At 39.0% G+C, this 15979-nt stretch overlaps 1 protein-coding gene across 1 annotated transcript in view; it reads right to left on the minus strand.

Annotated features, from left to right (window-relative positions):
* LOC138760434 (CAP-Gly domain-containing linker protein 4) overlaps positions 1 to 15979 on the minus strand; it is a 396307-nt gene that overhangs the window by 13208 nt on the left and 367120 nt on the right. The gene's annotated exons all lie outside the window — the stretch shown is intronic.

Genomic DNA, 15979 nt, shown 5'->3' on the forward strand with positions numbered 1-15979 from the left:
GGCAGACGCAGCATGGTTTTAGAAAGGGAAGATCTTGTTTGACAAACATGTTAGGATTCTTTGAGGATATAATGGGTGCGGTGTATAGAGGGGAACAGGTTGGTGTTGTATATTTGGATTTCCAGAAAGAGTTTGATAAGGTGCTGCACAATAGACTTCTCAGTAAGTTACAGGAAATTGGAATCCGAGGATGTCTATTGGCCTGGATTGAAAATTGGTGGTCTGACAGGAGGCAGAGAGTCGGGATAAATGGGAGTTTTTCAGGTTGGCAGAGAGTGGTAAGTGGGGTGCCGCAGGGGTCAGTGTTAGGCCCACAACTGTTCATCATTTACATTGATGACTTGGAGGAGGGGACAAAATGTGGCGTACCCAAGTTTGCGGATGACACCAAATTGAGTGGAAGAGCAAATTGTAATGAGGATGTGGAGAGTCTGCAGAGGGATATAGTTAAGCTGGATGAGTGGGCAAAGGTCTGGCAGATGGAGTACAATGTTAGTAAGTGTGAGGTTATCCACTTTGGCAAGAAAAATAAAAGAGCTGAATATTATTTAAAGGGTGAGAAACTACAGCATGCTGTTGTGCAGAGGGACTTGGGAGTGCTTGTGCATGAATCGCAAAAAGTTAGGTTGCAGGTGCAGCAGGTTATTAAGAAGGCAAATGGATAGTTGGCCTTCATCGCTAGAGGAATTGAATTCAGGAGTAGGGAGGTAAGGTTGCAACTGTATAAGATACTGGTGAGACCGCACCTGGAGTACTGTGTCCAGTTCTGGTCTCCATATTTGAAGAAGGATAGACTGGCTTTGGAGATGGTCCAGAGGAGGTTTACTAGATTGATCCCTGGGATGAAGGGGTTGACTTATGATGAAAGATTAAATCATCTAGGATTGTATTCACTCGAGTTCAGAAGAATGAGAGGAGATCTTATAGAAACATATAGGATTATGAAGGGTATGGATAGGATAGATGTAGGAAGGTTTTTTTGAACTGGCCGGGGAAACTAAAATGAGAGGACACAGTCTCAAGATTCGGGGGAGTAGATTTAGGACAGAGATGAGAAAAAAAAATTTTTTTAGAGAGTAGTGAATGTTTGGAATTCTCTAACCAGGGAAGTGGTTGAGGCTGCCTCATTAAACATATTTAAAATTCGGTTAAATAAATTTTTACATGATAGAGGAATTAGGGGATATGGGGAGAAGGCAGGTAGGTGGAGTTAGGTCATAAATTAGATCAGCCATGATCGTATTGAATGGCGGAGCAGGCTCGATGGTCCATTTTTGGTCTACTCCTGTTCCTACTTCCTATGTTCCTGATTCATTGACATACATTTTTCTAGGTACATCTGATAAGGATGCTGCTTAATAGGCCTAGCATCACCTACATCCACATCATGCCATACTATGGAAGTTCAGTGATGTACAACCAGAAACAAGTTCTTGAATTTTATTAATAATTGTTTCATGTCTTCCCTTTCTAAAATGTTGAGATGAGCTCATTTTGTTTCTAGGTCCTGCAAAACTATAGAATTCTCCAATCCTGGAAATCATTTTCTGTGTCCCATGACCTTCTTTGAAACTAGGTCTATCTGTTCCTTTCTGGTTAATCACCATCACTCCTGGTGAAGGTTTCATCTCAAAATATGGCTTGATCATATTTATATGCAGACTTAGTTCTCCTGTCTGCGATCAGATGTTTTAATTATATATGTAACCTCACTCATTTTAGACTGAACCTCATATGGTCCAGAAAACCTATCCATAAGGGGATTTGATTAGGTAGGGAACAGTACTGCCAACCTGTCACCAGATTTGAAACTCTTCACTTTTCCCTTACGATCGTACCAGACTTCCATTCTCTGCTGAATGACTTTCAGATTTTCTTTTGCCATTTCACAGACGTTCTGCAAACGTTTTTTAGAGACATAATCCAATAAGTTCAAACGTATATCTTGATTAAGTCATTGTTCTGTCAGCAACATTAGAGGACCTCATGTTTGAAAACTAGATCAAATGGACTAAAACCAGATGATTCTTCAACTGAAATAAAAGTAAGTGAACTCCTTCATCCCAACCTTTGAAAAATATGATGAGAACTTATTATTCAGAAAATGTTAGAGTTGAATAAAACCTTCCCAATGCTCCCTGACTTCCAAGTGGTAGGCAAAAAACACTTCCGGCTTAACCCTCAACTCACAAAACATAGAAAATAGGTGCAGGAGTCAGCCATTTGGCCCTTCAAGCCTACACCACCATTCAATATGATCATGGCTGATCAGTACCTGGTTTCTGCCTTCTCCCCATTACCCATTGATCCCCTTAGCCACAAGGGCCAAATCTAACCTACTCTTAAATATTGACAAGGAACCGGCCTCAACTATTTCCTGTTGCAAAGAATTCCACAGATTCACCACCACTCTGAGAGAAGAAATTTTTCCTCATCTGAGTCCTAAAAAAAAAACTTCACCTTATCCTTAAACTGTGACCCCTGGTTCTGGTTTTTCCCAGCATTGGAAACAACCTACCAGCTTCTAGTCTGTCTAACCCTTAAGAATTTTATATGTTTCTATAAGATCCCCCCCCACTCAATCTTCTAAATTCCAGAGAATACAAGCCTAGTCCTTCCATCCCTGGTATCAGTCTAGTGAATCTTCTCTGCAACCCCTCCATGGCGAGGATGTCCTTCCTCAGATAAGGAGACCAAAACTGCATGCAGTACTCCAGGTGTGGTCTCACCAAGGCCCTGTACAGGTGCAGCAGGATCTCCCTACTCCTGTACTCAAGTCCTCTTGCTATGAATGCCAACATACCATTTGCTGTACCTGCACGCCCATTTTCAATGAATGATGCACAACAACACCCAAGTCTCTCTGCATCTCCCCTTTTCCTAAACAGATACCATTTAAAAAAATAATCCTCTTTCCTGTTCTTACCTCCAAATCACTTGTTGGAATAGGCCTGACATGAAATTGTTCCCCTGATCTGATTGTATTGCCCTTGGAAGGCCAACTAAGGTGAAAAACCTTAGTAAAGCCTTCACTATCATCTTTGCTTTAATATTCCTCAGAGGAATGGTCTCTGGAAACTTCGTAGTGATACACATAATTGACAATAAATACTGATTTCCAGCCTTTTTTCTTGATAATGGGCCCACACAGGAAAATGATTCAGTAAAAGAGGGGATCAGCTGTAAGAATGCCACTGGGAGACCCTGGTTGGGTTTACCAACCATCTGACAGATGTGACAGACCTTACAAAAATGTGCAACATCCTTCCTTACAGTCGGCCAATAAAATTGTGTGGCGATCTTATTTATAGTTTTATTCATCGCAAGGTGACCTCCAAAATGGGTATTATGAGCCAAAGTCATAATTTCATTTCTGTAGGCTCTAAGTACCACAACTTGCTGCATCACTGCCCAGTCATCACTTGCAGGGATATCAGGTATCTCCACTTTCTTATTGGTACTCCATCTCTAATATGATATCCTACAGCCACCTTCTTTAGTTCTTCCTCGTAGAGGGCCTTATCCCTTACTTCCATGAGTTCTGGATCCTCCTTTTGTTGGATGATCAATTTTTTTCTGGACCCTTCAATCTACTATCAGTACTGGAATTGAATAACAGTGATTTCTCAGTTTGAACCAGGTCAGTTTTACTCGAAACCTGTTCTAAACCACTACCTATTGCGTTTCAGTCCAGATTATTTTCCACCGCCTTATCTAGGCTCACCACCTTCTTAGACATCGCCCTTGTTATTGCACAGGTGGGGTAAATATCCAAGTCCTTCTCAGACACCTCAATTGTACTGTGGGAACTTGCCTTCCGTGAAGTCATTACCCAGTAACTGTGTCTGCCCTATCTCCTATAATAACCAGTCCATTGACTAAGTATGACCTTAGCACTATTCAGTGTAAAGGAATTGGTTCAATATCACTCCAGAGACCTCAAATTAAGTTGATCTCACCTGGGTCAGTTTCCTCACCAAAATCTACGATGCAATTCAGCACGAGTGACTGAACCGCCACTGTATCTCTCAAGATTTTTACTGGCACTGGCTTCGACCCTTCTCTAACTGACACTGAACCTTCTGTCACAGAAGGTTTAAATATTTCCTTAATCCCATCAATAAGTTTAGATCCTTCCCGATTGTGTGACAGAGTATTTAGAGGTGGTTTGGGAGGAATTGTTAGAGCAGCTTGCACACACACATTTGAAAACACAGAATATTTGCAGGACTTTTGCAGAAATGCTTTTTGCAGGAGGCAACAAAGTATGGACAGCAGCTTGCCTGGGAGAGCATGTGATCTTTGCAGACAGAGGAGAAGAGTTTTGCTCTCAGAGAGGGAGGGTGTGAAACAGAGAGAGAGGAGACAGAAATCAGTTCCAGAAGGACAAAGCTGGCAAACTTTGGAAGGCTGTCTGGTCATAGGAGGAGATTGGCGGTCTGAAAGGTGACCTGAAAGAAAGAGGATCATCTGGAGAACCCTGAAAGGGGCAAGTTCGTCAGCAAGACTGATTGAGAAGGAATCAGTTGCGGATGTCCTGGAAAAGGAATCCAAAGAACTTTTCTAATCTGTAACATACATTACACACCCCAGCACATAGTATTAGAGGGGGGATTAAGTAAGTTAGGTAGGCTAAGTAATAAGTTAAAGTTTAATTCTGTTTTCTTGTTCAATTGTAATTAAAAATTACTTTTGTTTAAGTAACCCTGTGTTGTGGTGCATGTCTATTGCTGATGATTTTTGGGGTCCTCTGAACTCAGTAACAATTGTTAGATATCATTTAATTCTGAATGCAAGCATTTGGGGCTACCTCCCTTTCCTTCTTTCTCTTCAATACGAGGCAACTGGTGATCACATGACCAGTGATTTTGCAGGAATAACAAAGATGACCTGAAGGCTTTTTTCTTATCACCTGCCCTTCATCTTTGGTTGTAATATTACTCTAAAGTTTACTCGCTACCATACTCAAACTATTCCTCTGACCTTTGTGGAAAGTTTTATTTGAGGCCCACCTAAAATTATGGGCTGTCATACTCATCTGCTCTCTTAGCAGATTGCTGTCAAGATGTTGTCTCTTTCACTCAAATAGGCTTTGATGTCATCAGTGACACATCTCATAATTTCTTACATTATTATTAATTCCCTCAACCAATCATATTCATCATTTATGTTCCAGGAGGTACACCACCGGTCAAAGCATACAATCTTCTCGTTTGCAAAATTGGTGTACAGTTGGGTTGGGGATTTCCTTAAGTTGCTGAGCTTTTGTCAGTAGGCTTCCAAAGCTAGTTCATAGGCCTTAAAACTGGTCTCTTTCACATTGTCATAATTCACAGTTTGTGCAATTATAAGAGCAGAATAAGCCTGTTGAGGTTTTCCCCTAATCACCCTCGCTGCATATGAGACCACTGACTTTTTGGCCAGTTAGAATTCACAGCTACATTTCCAAAATGATGGAAATACTTGTCTATTCCGGCTTCATCCAATGGTGGAACTCGCCTAATTCCTCTGCTAACTATAAACCCTCCACCAAGACCTGGAGGTGGGTCTTGTAGCGTTACTTCTCTCCTTTCCTTCTCCATTCTAAGCTTTTCCAACTTATATAGCCTCTGCTTCCATTTCTAATCTTTTTTGTCTCTCAGTTACTCCTGCTTATATTTCTTATTTCTTAAGTTCCATTTCCATCTCCAATCTCTTCAGTTCCAATTGTATTTGCCCAGATGTTTGAGTCTTGGGCAAATGCTTTTACACGTCTCTTCAAATTGTCCTTCTGCTATGTAATACTATGCAATCTTTCTTTCAATCTCCACCTTTTTCATTTGTGATTTTTCTGAAGCAATTTCTAATTTTTGGGCAATAGCCACCAGTTTGTGCTTTCTCGCCCTCTGACCTCTTCCGGAGAGGGTGACTTCATCAATTTATTCACACCCATTGCTGCTGAATTTTCCACACACACAAGCCTCTTAATTAGCTCGTTAGAGGAATTCAACCAATTAATTGAAACTGAATCGATTACTAAGCTCTAAATTATGTGCTCTTCCTATAGCACGTACAGAAATAAGCTTCCCAAATTTGGTTAACTATCCTGGACAAACCCCCAAATGATGTCACATCTCAACAGCCCAGCGAATAAGAGATGAATAAACAGATGGGTTAAGTTTAACACAAAATTTATTAACCAATTAACAATAATAGAATTACCTCAATAAACTTAACATCCAAATATAAGCCTTTATGGCAACTCTATATTAACAACATTTATAAGATGTATGTGGGGAAAAAAAAACCCAGATCATTACAGTCCAAGCTCAAAATGCCCCAAAACAAAAACCTCGTCAGTCCCATCAAGTCTGTCAGTCAAAAAGGAACAGCTCACAGAGCCTGGTCTCCAGGCTGGGGATTCTTAGTTTAGTGGCCCACTGGTCTTTTAGTTGGATGTGGAGAGAGATGGTCACTGTAGACTTACGATTTTCCTGAGTTGTGAAGGTGGCAACAACTACCTTTAATTTCTTCACATGGGAATTTTCACCCAGTGACCTCCTGGTCACTACACGAGGTTCACGCCTCCGAAGCCCACTTTAGGGTTAACAAGTGACCTTCTGTCACACGTCTTCCCCTCTAAACACCCAGTCTTCGGTCATCAAATGACTCCTGTCTCATGAAGTTCACTTCAGCGCTTCCCCGCAGCTGTCAGTTTTCCCAGCACTATTTCAGTGCTTCACAGCAGCGCATGATCCTCTCTCTCCCGCCAAGGGTTCAGTTTTCTCCCTGGTCGAAAAATAAAATTGACCAGGGTCCATAACAATGGATATTATCTTGAATCCCTCCAGCTTCTCATTGTTGATATTAAATACTCTATTAATTTCTCTACCACTTCATTATTTGTCAATATTATCTCTCGGCTCAGTTTCTGAAGGGTGCTTAATATCTTTTGCTCATCATTTTGTGTTTACATGTCAATTGAAGCTTTTGCAATCTGCCATTTATCTCTCTCTCTGGAGTGGTTTCCTTTCATACTTTCTTTATAAATATCTTGATTGTCCTTTAAATTCGGAACTTTTCCTAATTCAAAGGCTATAAGCATCTTGGCCTTTTTAATTGGTCTAATAGTTTTTAACACATTCACTTAGAGCTGATTGCTAGACATTCCTAATAGGAGTGAGAAATCACATTTATAATTCGTCTCCCTTGCAGTGAAGGCCATGCGTGAATATGTGCTGAAGGAAGTGGAAGCATCTATTCTGTGCCTAAGTAGTATTCTCTTATACTTTTTGAATTCTTGCATCGGTTATTAATTTAAATGATCAGATACTTGTGCCGACAAGATGAGTGGAAGTGAAGCAATTTTAGCTCAAAATCAGGGTTGAAAGTGTGTGTTTTTCTCCCTGACTCTAAAAATCAAGATTCCTCTAATTGGGGTGCATCATTATTTAAATTCATAGTATTTTCTAACACTATATTATCTATATTATAACACTATATTATGTGACTATGCATTGCAAGGGGGAGTGTGTAAACATTTTCCTGAGGTGGAGGGAGGGGTAGGGTTGGTTGACATGATCACACAGCTAGTGGTGTTAATCCAGCAACTCAGATTCAATTCCTGACTTCTGCCACTGTCCGAATGGTATTTGCACATACTCCCTGTGAGGCTGCGGGGTCCCTCCCACCCCACCCCCATATCCCAAGAAGTGTTGGTTAATAGGGTACCATCATGTAATTCTGAGTGAATAGGGAAACAAATGGGGGACTTGAGATTGATGGGACTGTTTTGAAAACTAGCCCAGGCTGAATGGCTTCCCTTTGTGCTGTAAGGAAATCTGAAAACACTGAAATTATGCACTGAAATGTCTGTTTCTACAAACGACGCCTCTGATGTTCTGCAGATCTAATCAAATTCGAGCCAGTGTAAGATCATAAAGTGAGCTATTTCATCACTGGATGAGTTTACTTCCTTATTAATATAGGGCTCAAGAAGTTTAGAATCCATTTCCTTTCGTATTATTTCCACAGAAAATGAAGAGAAGTTGGCCTGGTGTTGGATGGGATGTCAATCAGGCAGCTGACTATTCAGGAATGTGTTCAGCATTCTGAACTTTGTGGGAAATGCATTCATCAAAGGAAATGAAGACTCTGCCATCATTCACTGATATGCCTTGAGATTGAAAAATTACACTGGCAAATCATTGAATTATGTATTTCCATTGCTGGCTGAGTTAAAATCTTCGTTAATGATAACTTCTGTGTGATGTTGATGATGGAGATTTAAACACTCTTAATGTGATTGAAGGCCAAGTGGAGATATTTGGACATTATTGTAATCTATTGGATAAGGGTTATATAAATATTTGTCCATGTGTAGATTCAAGGTTAGTTACCTTGAATTCTGTGCAGAGTAACTTTTTCTATTTTCTAAACATTGTTCATGGCGAAACGTATCCAAGTTTTTCAATTTTCCATTTATTGATTCATACAATTCAAAGGACAACAAAGCAATCCTTAAGAAATGTTCAGCTTTTTTGTTATTTGTTTATTTAATGTTCAGCTTTGAACACCAAGATAAAATAACCTAAGAGAAATATGGTATAAACCTCCCAGCTTGATTAGCCACATCTTAAGGGTTATATTTTGAGTGCTGGTGACACAAACTTGCCTTCTGGTCCACGGAATTTAGAAAATAATCCAATCAAATTGTTCAAAATGATACAAGAACGAGGCTATTTAATAGTGAAGCTGGGTGAGTTGATATCCACACAGATGCTTGTGGCAAGTTGGATATTGATTGCCCTAGATCAGGGGTGACCAACCTTTTAATTTTTAACAGCCATTCAGCATGGTAACAGGCCATTTTGGCCCATGAGTTCATGCCATCTAATTAACCTTCACTCCCGTTACAGACTCATGGCCAAAATGGCCTGTTACCATGCTGTATGTCTAGATTAAAAATTAAGAAGTTGGCCACCCCTGCCCTAGATAATTCAATGTTCAAGATTGATATGAATATTTTTCAAGTTAAGATATCAAACAAACTGAAGTGTTAAATGGAGTCCAGGTGAAGTTCATCTAAAATCAAATTAAATGGGGTGGCATTATAAAAAGGGCTAAATCCTGATCCTTTTTCCTGGCGTCAAACTCCATATTGAAATTATGCATTTTTTTTAAACATACATCATGGTAACAGGCCCTTTCAACCCATGAGCCCGTGCCACCCAATTGACCTACAACCCTCAGAACATTTTTGAACATCTTAGATTTCTCACATATTTTGTAATAATTTATTTTACTGGGTCAAATTAAGGAAAATATGAATGAAATTTACAATCAAAAACCCATTTCAATTTACAAAAGGATGTATAATTTTGGGTTTTAAAATTATTACACCTTTAGAATGAAATGGGGAATGTTGACAGCCTTGATTTTTGTGAGTGCAATGAAATGAAATGCATCCTTCCTGAAATTTCAACACATCCAAGAGTAAATGAAACTTTAAAGAATGCAAAAATATCAAACAATTCAAAAATGTTTATTCTGTTTAGGGAAAAAGGGGCAAAACAATTTATTTGAAGTTACAGTTTCAGACATTATCTATGATACAAATAATGCATGATTCTAATCAGAGTTGTTCTGGGCAAAGGATTTTTAAATGGATTTCTTTCATAGAAATTGTAAATCTCTCTGACATATTTGTGTGCTTAAAAATAAGGTTCATCTATCTTAGTACAACCATTTTAAGAAAGATATACATTAAAATAGTTCTCAACAAACATTTACATTTAAAATTCATACATCAAAATACTGCAAACTTTTAAAAATTTTATTTAGAAAGCATTAGCTAACTTTCAGGAAATGCCATTATAATTCAATATAGCCATAAAAATATCCAAAATAGCACAAAATTAAAAGCTTCTGAATTATGTCCTTTGTCTCAGGCCATTTAACATTTTGAAGAACCAGGTGCGCCTCTTGGCCTTGGTTGTTTCTCTTGTAATAGAATGAGAGAAGGGACTGGGTGTGCATGGAAGAAGAAATAGGCTTGCATTCCTAATATTTTAAGGAATATAGGCATAGAGAAAAAAAATCTCTATGAAGGTAATTTTTTGGAATTTCTTATTCCTTTTCCACAAGTATTAAAGCTTATTAGAAATATATAAAGGTTCCATTATTGTCACATAATGCTACATTTAGAATGTAACATGCAGGAAATTCTTTAACTTTGTCTACCGTAAGGAAGATGGAGAGTCATCACTTTGTCCAGTGTCCCTCACAGAAATGAGGCCCCAGCGAGGAACAAACTCACAGCCCCTGGTTTACAAGGCCATTGCTCTAACCACTGAGCTATCGGAGCTCAGTGTACTTCAGGTACACTGTGTGCTCAGTGTACTAGCATGTACTTCAAAAATTCTTGTACTGTGAATTGGTAATATTTTAAGACCGATGGTTCAGAGACCTCGGAATTCATCGCATCAAAGCTAGATCTTGAATCCTACTGTTTCCTATTAAACTATGAAGCCACTAGGCCATGATAAATCAATCTGAATAAAAGCTTTATACCTAGTACATCAATTATGCTTTATTTGTGCAAAGTCATATTTTCCCCAGATGGGCCCATTTCTAAAAACAGCAGGCATCACATCAGAACCAATAGAATTTGTTGATGTCTGATTATATTATTTTAAAACAAAATATATATTTATATAAACCTAATTTCATCCAAAATTAAATTGATCCTGCTAATCCATAAACTTCTCCTACAACATCAATTAGCTCATATTTGATATCAAAATGTTGTAGTGAATATCAGGCTGTAGATCACATTAATTAGGGTGGATCCCATTATAGACAATGGATCTTACTCAGAATAATGTACTATTTGATATGTAACACACTCCTGTACAAAACTTCTTTCATGCAAGCGTGATACTTAATGTGGATAAATATTGAAATGGAATCCAAATCTGTAGCAATATTTTGCACATTTCTCTTTCAATTTTGTAAAAATAAAATTCTCTGATCTATAAATTGATAAAAACATTTAGTGGATCATGTACTACACGGATGTAAAAACACAATGCTGGAGAAATGTACATAGGAAACATCGATACATTACCAACATTTCAGAATTGAGCCCTTCATCAAGGACTATATCAAGTGCATTGTTTGACCTGCTGAGTTTTTCCAGTATTGTGTTTTTACTTCACTACAATTACTGCAGCTGCAGGCTTTAGTGTTTCACTCCACTAAACTGATATATTTTGAATTGGTCCTACAAATTCTAACAATGGATTTCCTTATGGAAATCAATTTATTTTTTTCAGACTTTTTTGAATATCTTTCCGCAGGAAGAAGTAAAACATGATTTTATCTGCCAGATTCCATTGTGTGCTATATTCATCAATATGAATGAATTAATGCCAATGGGTGGTTCGACTAATAACATGCCAGTTCTATATTGATTGTAAATACTCTATGTAAATTGGCAGCTTGTTTTGTGATAAACACATTCTTCTGCTTAGTTGGAAGGTTCTTTATCTGTTTTGCTGTGTGAATTTGAAATAAGGCAAAATGTTAGATATCCAAAAAGCCTCTGGCTTTTATAAATGGAACAGTGTACAAGCAATCAAGCAGCAAAAACTGCAAGCAGAGCTGCTCAGACTGACTGGAGGAGAGATTAATAGCATTGAATTCATGGTATTACTGGGAGTCCAAAATGCGTTACACTCTTGCGTTCATATCTTCCACAGCTTAAACAGAAGGAATAGAAGGATTCCAGGAAAGTAAATTTCCATTAAGAACAAAATAGTAATCACCAACAACACTTTTCATAAACTACAGAAGGCATAATGGATTTGCTTGATAAGAAATTAGTCTACATGAGCTAAAATCATATAGGGATCTTGTGACAGCATCATTATGTTACGTTCAACCTACATGAATAATTTTGTTGCTATAGTTATTAGCAAGCAAAGCCACCAACAGATTAAAAAGACCGTGTGGCTATTCATTTTAGTTATGCCCCCTCATTACTTTTCGAAACTCTATAAGGTTACCCCTCAGCCTCCTGCACTCCAGGGTAAAAAGTCTCAGCCTCTCCAACTTCTCCTTTTATCTCAAGCCCTCCAGTCCCTGTAGCTCTTAAGAATCTTTTTTGCACCTTTGGCAGTTTAATGACATTCTTCCTATAGCGAAGCAAAGAACTGCACGCGGTATTTCAAATATCACCTCAACAACATCTTGTATAGTTGCAGCATGGTACCCTGCTTATGTACTCAATGCCCTGATCGATGAAGGCAAGGATACCAAATGCCTTCTTCACCACCTTGTCTATTTGCATTGTCCCTTTCAGAGAAGAATGTACCAGTAAATATTTGATTACATTCATTGCTGAGAAAGAATAGAAAGGTTACAGTTGCCAGTGCTTCATTTTTCAAAGTACATTATTAACAGTGACTATACTGTCATCAAAAGTTTTAGGACACAATGGGATTTAAAAATATGCACTGCAAATTAAATTTTTAAAACAAATCACCAACAAGGAGTCCCAAATACTATTCAGCTGGGTCCGCAGGAGTTAAACAAGATAATCTGCAGATCTGGAGTCGAGTGCAATGTACAAAAGTGCTGGAAGTTCCAGCATCAGCTAGGTCCTCTCCTCTTCTACCCTTGTAGATCCTAGGATCAGCAGAGCTACCTTTGCATATTATATGCATTGCTATGTGCAATGGATTATGACCAAATATATAGAATGTGTGAGGAGCTATATTTTGCTTTTTGTTCTAGATTAAAATAATTGCCTAATATTACTAAGTTTTATCCAAAGTGCATCTTCCATAGCATATATTAGAACATACCAAATTTATATTGTAAAAATAGTAGGAATCCATGTGAAAGGGTAAATGAAAATAATAAGTAAAACTAAGGAAGAAAAGCATCTGAAAAATTTCCAGCGAAGTATTATTCTCAGACATTCACCACTGCAGATATACTGTAGAAGTACTAACTAGATGAAGTCTATTGAGGATAAAAATTGAGGCAAGAGAAGATAGAGGACCAATAAAAAATGATGCTGGAGAAATTGTAATGGGAGACAAGAAAATGGACAGAGGAACTGAATGAAGATTTGGCATTAGTCTTCACTGTGGAAAATATTAGCAGTATTCCAGACTTTCAAGGGTGAAGGGAAGAGAAATGAGTGTAGTCATAATCACCAGAAAGAAAGTGCTCGGGAAGTTGAAAGGTCTAAGGGTAGATAAGTCTTCCAGTCTAGTCTAGATGGATGCATCTTCAGGTTCTTAAAGCTATAGAGATTGTGGAGGCATTAGTATTGATCTTCCAAGAATCTAATGATTCTGAAATGGTTCCAGAAGACAAGAAAATTGTAAAGGTCATTCCGCTATTTAAAAAGGGAAGAAGGCAGGAGAAAGGAAATTATAGCCCTGTTAGCCTAATGTGAGAGGTTGGGAAAGTGTCAATTGTAAAGGATGAGGTTACGGTGTACCTGGAAGTGCATGACAAGACAGGCAAAAGTCAGCATGGTTTTCTTAAAGGGAAAATCTTGCCTGACAAACCTACTGCAGTTTTTTGAGGAAAGCCCAAGCAGACCAGACAAAGGACATGCATTAGATGGTGTATATATATATATATATATATATATATGGCAGGAATTGACCAGGTGCTACACATAAGCCTGATTAACAAGATGAGAGCTCATTGAATTGCAGGAAAGATACTAACGTGGGTAGAGCATAGACTAATCTGAAGGAAAGAGAAAGTGGGAATAAAATGATCCTATTCTGGTTGGTTACCAGTGGTGTTTGGCAAGGGTCGGTCTTGGAGCCATTTCTTTTTATGTTTTATGTTAATGAGTTGCTTTGCAGAACAAATGGCTTCATGGCTAAGTTTGCAATTATACAAAGATAGGTGGAGGGGCAGGTAATGTGGAGAAAACAGAGACCCTGCAGGAGAATGGGTAAAGAAGTGGCAAATTAAGTACAACAATGGAAAGTGTATGGTCAAGCACCAGGGTAGAAGGAATAAAAAAGCATGTAGGGGGCCAAGCAACCACGAGATTAGATGGGCCGAATTGTCGCACCGGTTGGCCAACCAAAGATGGCACGGGCTCCCCTTCACTATCGATGAGAAGCCTGTGGTTGACGCCACATGTGGACTAAGGGAACTCCCTGCTTCCGAGTGGCGTACCACTGGCCGACGAGTGATGCCGCGACACATTGACATCACTTCCAGAAGCCGGTGCACATGTAACCAGAAGTGGGCATCCCCTTCACGCAATGCGGTGAATTCAAACAATAAAATCAGTTTACTGGTTCACCCTCGCACTGCGTGGACACCTCTTTATTCCGTAGCACTGCTGTAGCAGACACTACAAGTATATTTTTAATTGGATGGGGAAAAATTCAAACTTTGGAGGTGAAAAGGGACTTAGGAATCCTCATGCAGGATTCCCTAAAGGTTAACCTCCAGATTGAGTCAGCGGTGAAGAAAGCGAATGCAATGTTGCCATTCATATCTAGAGGAACAGTATATAAAAGCAGGGATGTGATGTTGAGGCTTTATAAGCCACTGGTGAAGCCCCACTTGGAGAACAGAGTACAGTTTTAGGTTCCTTATTTCAGAAAGGATATGCTGGGAAAAGGAGATGGTTCAGGAAAGATTCACTGGAATGAAGGGAATAGCATATGAGAACTATTTGGCAGCTCTTGAACTGTACTGCTTGGAGTTTAGAAGAATGAGGGAGACCTCATAGAAGCATTTTGAATGTTGAAAGGCCTGGACAGAATAGATATAGGAAAGCTGTTTCCCATGGTAGAGGAGTCTAGAATAAGAGGGTACAACTTCGGGATTGAAGGGCGCCCATTTAACACAGTGGTGCAGAGGTGGTGAATTTCTAGAATTTGCTGCTACTATGGGTGGTTGTGAAGGCCAGGTCGTTTGGTATATATATGGTAGAAATTAATAGCTATCTGACTAGGCAGTGTATCAAAGGTTATGGGGAGAAGCCACCAAGGGAATCGGGCTGAGTGGAAGAATAGTGGAACAGACTCGACAGGCTAAATGACCTGCTTCTGCTCCAATATCTTATGGTCTTAGATAATTCCCAAGCACAGTTGATGTGGATCAAACACAAATTGATAAACATACCAAACCTGAAATGCTCATTAACATCACAAAGTGATCGAAGTTCACAGCTATCTTCTATTATGGTGGTTTTGCATGTAAAATTATTCAAGGCATTCAGTTCTAGATTTTAGCCCTGTTTCAGCAGTTTTTGCTCATCTTGAAGCCTGAATTATGATGTTGTGGCTATAAAGGAGGTTCAGCTGCAAGATGGACAGGACTAGCAACTTAATACCCCTGAGTTTCAGTGTTTTAGATAGGATAGAGAGAAATGTAAAAGAGATGGAGGGGTTGCATTACTAATGAAGAAGAGTGTCTTAGCTGCACACAGAGAGGATGTTCTGAAGGGCACACTCACTCACTGAGGCAAAAATAGGAAAGGTGCCATTACTCCTACAAGATTATACTAGGGGGCCTCCCAAATAGCCACCAAGAGATAAAGGAACAGATATGTAGACAGATTATGGAAAGATGTAAAGAAAACAGGGTTGTCATAGTGGGAGACTTTAATTTCCCCAATATTGACCGCAACCTCCTTAGATGGGTCAGAATTTGTCAGGTGCATTCAGGAATGTTGCTTGCAACAGCATGGAGATAATTCAAACAGCAAAGGACCATACAAGACCTTGCATTGCAAAATGAGTCTGGACAGTGATTGGACATTCGGTGGAAGAACATTTTGGGAATACTGATCACAACTCCTTAAGTTTTGAGGTAGTTACGAATAAGGGACCTTTAACACAAAGGAGGGAATTTGTGCTTGGAGTCAGTGGAAGTGGGCAAAGCACTAAATGAGTAATTTGCATCAGTATTCACTAAGGAGCAAAATTAAAGTAATAACCAGGCT

This window comes from Narcine bancroftii, chromosome 4 (assembly GCF_036971445.1).
Source record: "Narcine bancroftii isolate sNarBan1 chromosome 4, sNarBan1.hap1, whole genome shotgun sequence".
Taxonomy (NCBI): domain Eukaryota; kingdom Metazoa; phylum Chordata; class Chondrichthyes; order Torpediniformes; family Narcinidae; genus Narcine; species Narcine bancroftii.